The sequence below is a fragment of the Rhincodon typus genome, chromosome 1 (assembly GCF_021869965.1).
Source record: "Rhincodon typus isolate 14 chromosome 1, sRhiTyp1.1, whole genome shotgun sequence".
Classification (NCBI taxonomy): Eukaryota; Metazoa; Chordata; class Chondrichthyes; order Orectolobiformes; family Rhincodontidae; genus Rhincodon; species Rhincodon typus.
Window position 1 is genome coordinate 124,077,656 of NC_063332.1, and position 10,773 is coordinate 124,088,428.

Genomic DNA, 10,773 nt, shown 5'->3' on the forward strand with positions numbered 1-10,773 from the left:
AGGGACTTACAAAGAAAATAAAGCCAAAAGATTCCACAGCTTTGAACAAACAAGAACAAAAGTTACAATGTTAACACAGTCATACAACCTACATGTATGACTTATATTCTAATATCCAAAATTAACTCATGGTAAATAATGACAACAGACACTGGTCAAACATCTCATAGTGCAAATGTGATCAAGACGGATCCCGTAAATTCCTCAGCAATTCTCTCCAGACTCTAATGACAAAACTCATTAAACTTCACAAAGGATCACAAGTCTTTACTTTTATTGTTCTAGCCTTGAATTCCTCTCCCAAGAGCCATCATGGACTGCCTTAGTGACTACACCCATTCTAGTTGATCACGCTCCTTTCCTAGCTCCAAATGCCCGGCACTAATTCACTCCAGCCTTTTACCAACACCTAGCTTCACCATGCTAAAACTGCTCCTGGGTTTTTCTCTGAGCACCAATCTTGCTCACCAGCATCCCACAAATACTTGCATGTGAGCTTTTCAACCCCTATCCTTCAGTTGTACCGGAGTACTAATGTACTGGAGCATTAATGCTTTCAGGCTTCTCTCAAGCCTCTTGCAAACTTCACTTACACAGAGCCAGTGACCTTCCCAGTATCACAACTCTTCCAGATTTCTTCAGAGTTCTGGCTCCAACAGTTAGCTGCCTATTAATTCCAAGTGCATCCGCTATGTATTGTGACAGCACAGATCCATCCAAACAGTCTGACCTGCCTGCCTACTTGTGCCTGGTAGCTCGCCACATGAAGATCCTGATTCTAAACTAATCTCTAGCTTTTTAAGCATATGCACAATTTAAATTCGTTTGCATGAGGAAGGAACCTGTTGTTTGATGGTTGGGGCACTACAGGCATGGAGGGGATTATGGTCGCAGTGGAAGTTTATGAAATCCCTGACTATTGGTATCCAGCCTCAGACGGCGACCAAATGGCTTGCAGGCTCACACAGTCTAGCAAGCAGTGCTCCAGCAGATTATAAGGATAGCTGAGGCATACCCTATGGCAGTGGCACAGTGCCTGGTGTCCTCTTTCTAAGTGGCAGCATTCGTGTTTCCCATCCTTGCCATTCCCCAGCGCTCTTGTAGCTGCCTGTTGCCTGCCTGTCCATCCTGCTGCTGCCAAGGTGGTGCAGGCCTCCAAAGCCCAGAGTTGTTTTAGGATGCCCTGCCACATCACCTGCAGTCTCCCTCGAGTGAAGGTGTCTCCTCATCTCTCCAATCAATTTCTTTCAAAATTCCCCAAAACCTCAATCATATCATCAATTAACCTTCTGCATTCAAGGGAGTACAGCCTTATTTATGTAATCTATCCTCATCATTTAACTCATGCATTGCTAGGGCTCTTGTGGTGTAGTGTTGTAATGTCCCTACCTATGAGCCAGGAGGCCCAGGTTCACGTCCCATCTCCTCCAGGGGAGTGTCATAACACATTTGCACAGGTTGATTAGAAATAACTCTTGGAATGCTGATAACATTGTCATAAATTTGGACTATTAGAAGTGGTGCAAGTTGAACGAACTTCAGTCTCCAAGTATCTGGAGTGAAATAGTTAAATTTCTAAGTCAATATCCTGTTGTGTCTCTCATGATGAATGCAAGAAGCATACGTTACAAAGCACTGTATAGTGTTGATGATTACATGGCTATGGAACTTTGTAGGCCCATTTAAAAAGGGAAGATGAGAAAATACAGATAATTATAGACTTACAGGCCTAATGCCAATAAAGGAGAAAAAACTACAGTCAATTATAAAAGACATGAGTACAAAACGTTTGGAAAGTATTAACGGGACTGAAGAAAGCCAGCATGGGATTATGAAAATAAGAATCATGCTTGACAAACCTACTGGAGTGTTTGAGGACGTTACTGGTAGAATAGATAAGGCAGAACTGGTGAGAACGAGCTTTCGATAGGGCCCCTCATAACAGGTTAGTGGGTGAAGTTAAAGCACATGGGAGAGGGGTTAACATATTGGCATGGACATATTGGCATATTGTCAGGACCCAAAACATCAACTTTCCTGCTCCTCTGATGCTGTCTGAGCTGCTGTGTTCCTCTAACTCCACACTGTGTTGTCTCTGACTCCAGCTTCCACAGTTCTTGCTATCTCCTGCAGATGCAGTACAACTTGGCTAAATGTGAAATTATGCACTTCAGTGTGAATAACAGAGGAAGAGTATTATTCAAATTATAAAAAAAAGGGATGTGTGGTGTACAAAGGGATCTGGGTGTCGTTGTACAACAGTAAATGAAAGTAAACAGGCAGATGAATTAAGCAGTTAGGAATGTATATAGTATGCTGGCCTTCATTGGAAGAATAAGACACTAGCTGATTGAAACATACAAAATTCTAACCGAGCTGGACAGGCTAAAAGCAGGGACGATGTTTCACAGGGGTGGGGAGCCTAGAACCAGGGGTCCCAGTCACAGGATATGGAGTACTCCATTTAGGAGTGAGATGAGGAAACATTCCTTCACTCAAAGGATTGTGAGCCTATGGAATCCTCGACCACCGAAAGGTTGTGGAAGCCAAGTCATGGAATATATTCAAGAAAGAGATAGGTAGATTTTTTTAGATTTTAAAGGCATCAAAGGGTACAGGGAGAAAGCAGCAATATGACATGATTACATTGAATGGTAAAAACTTGAAGGGCTGAACGGCCTACTCCTGTTCCTAGTTTCTATGTGATCAGTACCATGTTGGCTATGGTATATGTGCATCTGGCTGCGTACCCACCATGGAGACACAGATCCAGCACTCCGCATCTGTGGATATGGGCATGGACCTGCACCATTCTCTGTAGCCATCAGTGCTGAGCATCAATGACAATGCGAGAGGGGGATGAGGGGCCTCATCCTCGCTCAAGGTGCCCCCTTCCTCTCAGGAAGACCAGCTGGTGCCTGCAGGCATCCAGACAGAGAAGGAGGCACAAATAATTCACTGCAGAGGCTTCCCTAGTGCCTGGTATCTCCACCTACTTCCATCTGTGATGTCATAGAGATATACAGCATGGAAACAGATCCTTTGGTCCAACTTGTCTATGCTGACCAAATTTCCCCAAACTAAACCAATCCCATTGCCTGCATTTGGCCCATTTCCCTGTTCATATACCTGTCCAAATGTCTTCCAAATGTTGTAACTGTACCTGCATCCATCACTTCCTCTGGCAGTTCATTCCACCTATGAACCACCCTCTGTGTGAAAAAGTTGCCCCTCAGGTCCCTTTTAAATATTTCCCCTCCCACCTTAAAAATATGCCTCCTAATTTTGAACTGCCCAACCCCAGGGGAAAGACATTTAAGGTCAACCTCTCAACCTCCTGCGTTCCAGTGGAAAAAGGTCCCAGCCTATCCAGCCTATTTTTATATCACAAACCCTCCAGTCCTGGCAGCATCCTGGTAAATCTTTTCTGAACTCTCTCCAATTTAATAATATCCTTCCTATAGCAGAGCAACCAGAACTGCACATAGTACTCCAAAAGTGGCCTCACCTCATCTTGTACAATCTCAACATTACATACCAACTCCTATACTCGGTGGACTGAGCAATGAAGGCAAACATGCTAAATGCCTTCTTAACCATCCAGCCTACCTGTGATGCAACTTCCAAAGAACTGTGTACCTGAACCCCTAGGTTTCTCTGTTTGACAACATTACCCAGAGCTCTGCCATTAACTGTATAAGTCCTGCCCTTGTTTGCTTTACCAAACTGCAATACCTCACATTTATCCAAATTAAACTCCATCTGCCACTCCTCAGCCCATTGGCCCAATTGATCAAGATCCCTTTTGTAATCTTAGATAACCTTCTTCACTATCGACAACACCACCAATTCTGGTGTCATCCACAATCTTACTAAACATGCCTCCTAAATTCTCATTTAAATTGTTTATAGGAATGACAAACAACAGTGGATACACCCCAGCACTGATCCTTGCACTGGTTACAGGCCTCCAGTTCAATAAACAACCCTCCACTACCATGCTCTGTCTCCTACTGTCAAGCCAATTTTGTATCCAATTGACAAACTCTCCCTGAATCCCTTGTGACTTAACTTTACTAATCAATCTACCACGCAGAACCATGACAAAGGATTTATTAAACTCCATGTAGTCAACATCTACCAGTCTGCCCTCATCAATGTTTTTTGTTACATCCTCAAAAATCTCAATCAAGTTAGTCAGGCACAATTTCCCATACATAAAGCTATGCTGACTATCCCTAATCAGACCTTGCCTCTCCTAATGAACGTAAATCCTATCTCTCAGAATCCTCTCTCATAACATACCCACCACTGATGTCAGATTGACTGGTCTATAGTTCCCAGGCTCCTCTTACCATCTTTCTCAAATGAAGGTACAGCATTAGCCACCATCCAGTCCTCCAGCACCTCACCCTTGGCTATAGATGATACAAATATCTCTGCTAGGAGGCCCACAATTTCTTCCCTAACTTCCCACAGTGTTCTGGGTTACTCTTGATCAGGTCCCAGAGATTTAGCCATTTTATATTTTTAAGACCTCTAGCACCACCTCTTCTTCAATGTGGACTTTTTTCAAATATTTATTTTAAGTATTTATTTCCCCGAGTTCCCTAGACTTCATGCCTTTCTCCACCGTAAAAACTGATGCAAAATATTCATTTAGTATTGTTCCCATCTCCTGTGGTTCCTCACATAGACAACCTCATTGATCTTTAATGGACCCAATTCTCTGCCTGGTTGCTCTTTTGCTCCTAATGTACTTGTAGAAGCTCTTTGGATTCTCTTTAACCTTATCTGCCAAGACTACCTCATATCCCCTTTTTACCCTTCAGCTTTCCCTCTTAAGAATGCCCATACACTCCTTATACTGTTCAAGAGATTCACGTGATCCCAGTTGTCTAAACCTAACACATGCCTCCTTCCTATTTCTTGACCAGAGCCTCAATATCTTTATTCATCCAAAAGGGAAGGAATGGGGTAGGATAGAAAGCAGGAGATATTAAATGACAAAAGCTATGATGGTCCAAGGTGAGTTCAATCCTATGTGTATGTACACTTTCTAGCCAGAGGGGTATCGATAAGGAATATCTATTACCCCACTCACCCCCAGGAGCTGTGTTCCAATGTACTGTTCCAGTTTCTATCTAAGCTACCAACTAATAGCGCAACGTAAATTAGGGATCAAATCTATGAGCTTTCATGTCAATGACTTAACCCCACACTTGGGACAGTCATTCAGTTTGTATTTGGTGAAGCTGCTCAACGATCCCTTTATTGGAATTCACTATTCGGAGTGAATTTGGAAGGCCATTTATAAAATCAGCTTGACAAATGGGAATGTTTCTTATTAAGCCAGTAGATGAGGATAGAAGTACCAAGATGAAAAAAATGATCAGGCGATAACCCATATATGGCATTAATAATTATGATTAAATAAATAAATCTGAACAGTCATTGAAAACTACTTCCACTGATGTGTATGCTTTGCTGTATGACATTGTTACTTTTGTGCAATTATTTTTATACAGTTTGACAAAGTCAGTGTTGCAAGTTCATTAACACCAACAACCACATCCTTAACTGAGTAAAATGGTTCAAGTTTGATTGGTGTATGGTCAAACTGAATGTGATAGAGAAATGCAGGGCTATCAGGAAACCATCGCCTCACTAGTTGAGAATGTTACGTCTTAATAAGTCTTCCCCAACAGACAATCAAGGTTACAGAATCTTGATAATGTAATTAAAATACAGTTGACATGTTCTGAAAACAATGATTTGCTTTCGTTTGCAGTAGAACCGGAATGTAAAAGATTATGGACATTAGTTTTACACAATCGGTCTCGACGCTGATAAGCGCACATTCCCTGATGTGAAAAATCATGGGGGTCAACTTCCCTTGGGTGCTCCAGTTTGTCTGCCATAACCTCAATGGAAGAGCTGTGAAAAATGTTGGAATCTCGGTGCAACAATCATTGACAATATTTTTACAGATTTTCTGCAGCTCTTTCTCAAAGCTGCAGCTCACAAGCATGCAAATCCCTGCAGAAATTCACCCCCTCTACCAGCACTCGCCAAAAGTGCCATTTAATACTCTCTCAATATTCCAAGTATTAAATCATAATCTGTTTTGTCTGAATAGGAATTCTTTCCATTGTATTTAAATGTAACGAAAGAAGTGCTATCAGTTTTAGTAAAATAGCTGCATATTACTAACCTATTACTGATCTAAGGTGTAACATTTTACTTAATAAAATATGCAGGTATATTAAAGATGCCATCAGGTACTTACTTCCATGTCTAACATTTTAGAAGCTTGTGTACATAAAAATACCTGCACGGTAAGTACAAATATCTCTATTCTTTCAGAACGAACATTTAGTCTTCAAATATTTACATCACAGTTTGTCATAAGGCTTACGCACTACCTACATTTAATTACATAATCCATTAAAACTGTAATTAGCACTTGTAATTAATTCCATAACAGACCTCTTGGTGCACCTTGGAAAACTAGATAGGTCATCCTCTACTTCTAAGTGTGTGCCTCAACTTGAAACCATTTCAACTTGGAAAACGACTCTGTCTCTGACCCGATCATTACCAGAGCTCAGCTTATTCCACTTTATGAATCTCACTCTTCACTGAGTCTTAGCTTTAGCTTTTTCCACAGGCTTGGCTTCTTCTCCCACTCTTAACCTCAGCCTATCTTCTTACGGACAGTAGTTATACCTCTGGCCTCTCCCCAGGTTTAGGTTGTTATCTGTTCTCCTGCCTACGGTTTTCACTGGTGTTTACCAAATGTGACACTGAGAAATGCAGAGATACCAGGAAACCATCGCTTCATTGGTTGAAAATGTTACGTCTTAATAAATTTTTCTCAACTCTATCTCTAGCTGGATCTGTATCTCTGCATGGTCTGTTTCCAGTTTGAAATAATTTTGGGCTAGGATTAGGGTTTGATGATTCCATTTCTATTCTCTGTTAATTTTGAAATAGTGCCTCCTTCTCCATCATGGAGGCAATGTAAACACCATGCCAGGCTTCCAAACGTTGAGACTGATGATTTGTTGTGATGCAAATATATTCATAAAGATTATAAAATGGAAGTAGGCAGATGAGCCATGAACTCAGGGAGTGGCAGAAACGGTTAGAAAGACTAACTTAAAGAGACAAACTCCTTTGCTGGTCCGTAATTGCAGCATAGTCTGATTCTGCTGATTTGAACGGGAAGTGCGTATTATATTTTAACGGAGAGGATCGGGTCTTCCTTTATTCTCTTGTCCTAATTTAAACAGCACAAAGATTGGTAAATATTTGAAGTACTACGTAGTGAAATCTATCCCTGGAGAAAATTTGAAATAAGAACATATGAGTTAGAGCAGAAATAGGCCATTCAGTCCTTGAAGCCTGCGCTTCCATTCAATAAGATCGTAGCTCATCTGTTTATGTCCCAAATTCCACATCCCACCTCTCCAAATAATCTTTGTTTCCGTTGCCTAACAAGGACCTATTCACAGCTGCCTGAAAAGTAGACAATGACTCCACTTCCACTACATTCTAAGATAGAACTTCAAAGAAGTAGGGAATGATGCCCAATGACTGATTCCTCAGAGATGTGAGTTATTTAATGGAGGTATCCTTTTACCTTAGCTGACCCCATTTGATGGACCACATTTTCCACTTCTGTCCCTCTGTGCCACTCAACAGAAAGATATCAGGGGCAATCTGCAAAGTTAACAGTATTTGGGCAAGAATTTTCCACAATTTACTAGGATGCTACCTGGAAGGTTTGAGCTATAAGGAGAGGCTGGAGAGGCTAAGAGTTTCTTCCCTGGAGCATAGGAAACTGAGCGGGTGACCTTAAAGGGGTCTATAAAATCATGAGAGGCATAGGTAATGTAGACAATGAAGAGCTTTTCCCCATGGTAGGGGAATCTAAAACTAGAGGGCATAGGTTTAAGGAGAGGGGATAGTTACAAAAGGGTCCAGAGGGGGAATTGTTTCACACAGAGGGCAGGGAGTGTCAATGGAAAGGATGGGGAAAACTGTCTGCTGATTGGAAAAGGAAGATGGTTGTAGTTGTTGGAGGTCAGTCATCTAAGCTCAAAGATATTTCTGAAGGAGTTCCTCAGGGTACTGACGTAGGTCTAAACAGCTTGAGTTGCTTCATCAATGGCTTTCCTTCCATCATTAGATCAGAAATGGGGATACTCACAGATGACTGTACAGTGTTTGGTACAATTTGTGACACCTTAGATAGTGAAATAGTCCAGTCCATGTGCAGCAATGCCAGGACAATATCCTGGCATGGGCTGATAAGTGGCATTTAACATTCACACCACACAAATAATTGCCATCTCCAACAAAACAGAATCTAACCATCAGCTCCTGGCATTCAATCGCATGACCATCAGTGAATGCCCTACATTCTGGAGAGTTACCATTGGTTCATTTCAGTTTGCGGTCAATCACGTAAATACTGTGGCTACAAAAGCAGGTCAATGGTTAGGAATTCTGGCCTGGATATCTCATCTCTTGTCTCCACAATACCTGCCTATTATCTACAAGGCACAAGTTAGGAGTATGATGGAATACTTTCCACTCACCTGAAGCGAAGGACAAGGGACAAAGCAGCCAATTTAACTTGACACTTTTCACTATTGAAGCACAGTGTTAGTTGTGCTTACCATCTACAAACTGCAGTGCAGTAACTCATGCAACAACACTGTGATGGCAGGAGGAGTCAGCAGATGCATGGGAGCACTACCAACTCCAAATTCCCCTCAAAGATCCATACCATCCTGATTCGGTACCAATATTCTCTCTAAGCTGTGTGGCTGCGCAGCTGCACCAAGGATTTGCCTTAAAGGTCTACCCAGAAGAAAGCAAAATTAACAGAAAAGCTGCTTGGAACTATATTGCCATTCCTTCACTGCTGCCAAGTCAAAATCCTGATAGGCCCTTTTCTCCTCCCAGTACTGCTGGTGTACCCACACTAAGGAGTGCAGCACATCAAGGTAGCAGCTCACCATCACCTTCAGGACAATTAAGGATGGACAATAAATGCTGTTCCAGCCAGCAATGCTGTGAATAGATCTTTAAAAAAAGGCTTAAAGAGATGGTGAGACTTGAGACAAGGCAATAGAGATGGCAAAGCAAAGCTCACACTTTCATAGCCTCTCTCAGGGTTGCCATGCTGTCAAAAGCTTTAATCCCATGGGAAGGTGCACTCAGATGAAATGTGAATCAACATTGTGGGTTCAAGCTCTATGCCAGATGCTGGAGCACGTTTATCTCTGCTGGCACTTTGCATACAAGGGGAATGGCTGTCATGGATGATACTTTGAGCACAGGCCCAATTGATCCTGACCAATATTTATCCTTTAACATGTCAACTATAGCTCAATGGGCGCTGCTCTTGCTTCTTGATCACAAGGTGTTCAAAATCTCACTGCAGATGCTTTAAGCACAAATATTTAAGCTAATACTCCAATGCAATACTGAGGGAGGTTACATTTTTAAAGCACTTTTCACAACATCAGTATGGTCCAAAACATTTTGATGCTTTAAACAGGCAGAAAGTACAGCCATACAGACCACATGGAGGCTGATGGGATTAGATTAGAATAGCATCATGGTCGGCACAGACATGGTAGGCCGAATGGCCTATGCTATGTTCAAACCACTAAAACAAAGACTATCTGCTCACTTGTCCATTGCTGCATGCAAGTAGCATGTCACATTTCTATTGTATAACAGTAAGTTTTGCTGCAAAAGTATTCATTGACTAAAATGTGCTTTGGGATGTCCCAAGGTGGTCTCCTCATGGATACTTGTTGCAGTGCTTACTGACACAGTTACAGTGGCATTCGGGCTCAAACCAATTAGAAATGGACAGACGCCTGACTAGGCATTCTCAGGAGGAAACAAATTCAAGTCAGGTTTCTTGGGAAGAGAATGCCACCACCCATATTTTTAAAAATATTGGGAAGCTCAGTGCTGAAAAGAATGGCACTGGTCTCTGTTGTCATTCCAGCCACCGGCTATATATCTTGAGAAACTCTTTCCAGTTGCCCTTACATGACTTTGATTCTGTGCATGTGTCTTTTTGGGTAGTACTCCTTAAAATAATTGTTGGAATATACAGCAGAGTCCATCAATGATCCAAGTCACCACTCTGGTAGAAATAAGAGCCCCCTCCAGCACCTCATCCTTTATCTCCTTTAGGAATCACTCTTAATTCTCCAGCTGCACTGTATCATACAAGTTAGCTTATCAGAACTGACGGATGCAAACCGTAGGGTTCACACTGAAATAGATAGTGTCAGATACTAAAAGTTCTGGCATCAGTTCCTTCAGGAGCCCTGGAGATTTAAAGAAAAGGTTTATGAGGATTTCCTACCAGTTACTTTTCTTTCCTGTGTAAGGGCCTTCTCGAAGTATAAAATTCAAAAGAGACATCTTTCTGTTCTTTGAACATTCAGAATTATTCAGCACAGCTATCTGTTGGAGCAGGATCCTCCACTTTCACATTCACTATTACATCAGTGTAATGAGTTCCTAGGATTTGCTTTGTCTGTTGCTCCTGATAAATGCTCTCCTGAAGCCTGTCCCACTCAAAGACGATAAACTAACATTTCTTATCACAGTCAGTCATGGACAGTTTCATTGTGCAAACTACTTCCACGTTCTCACCACTACGCTTATGGAATTCCTAGAGATATACTGAGGCTTTGACTGATCCACATGTACTGCAGGTCACTATCTACCCCA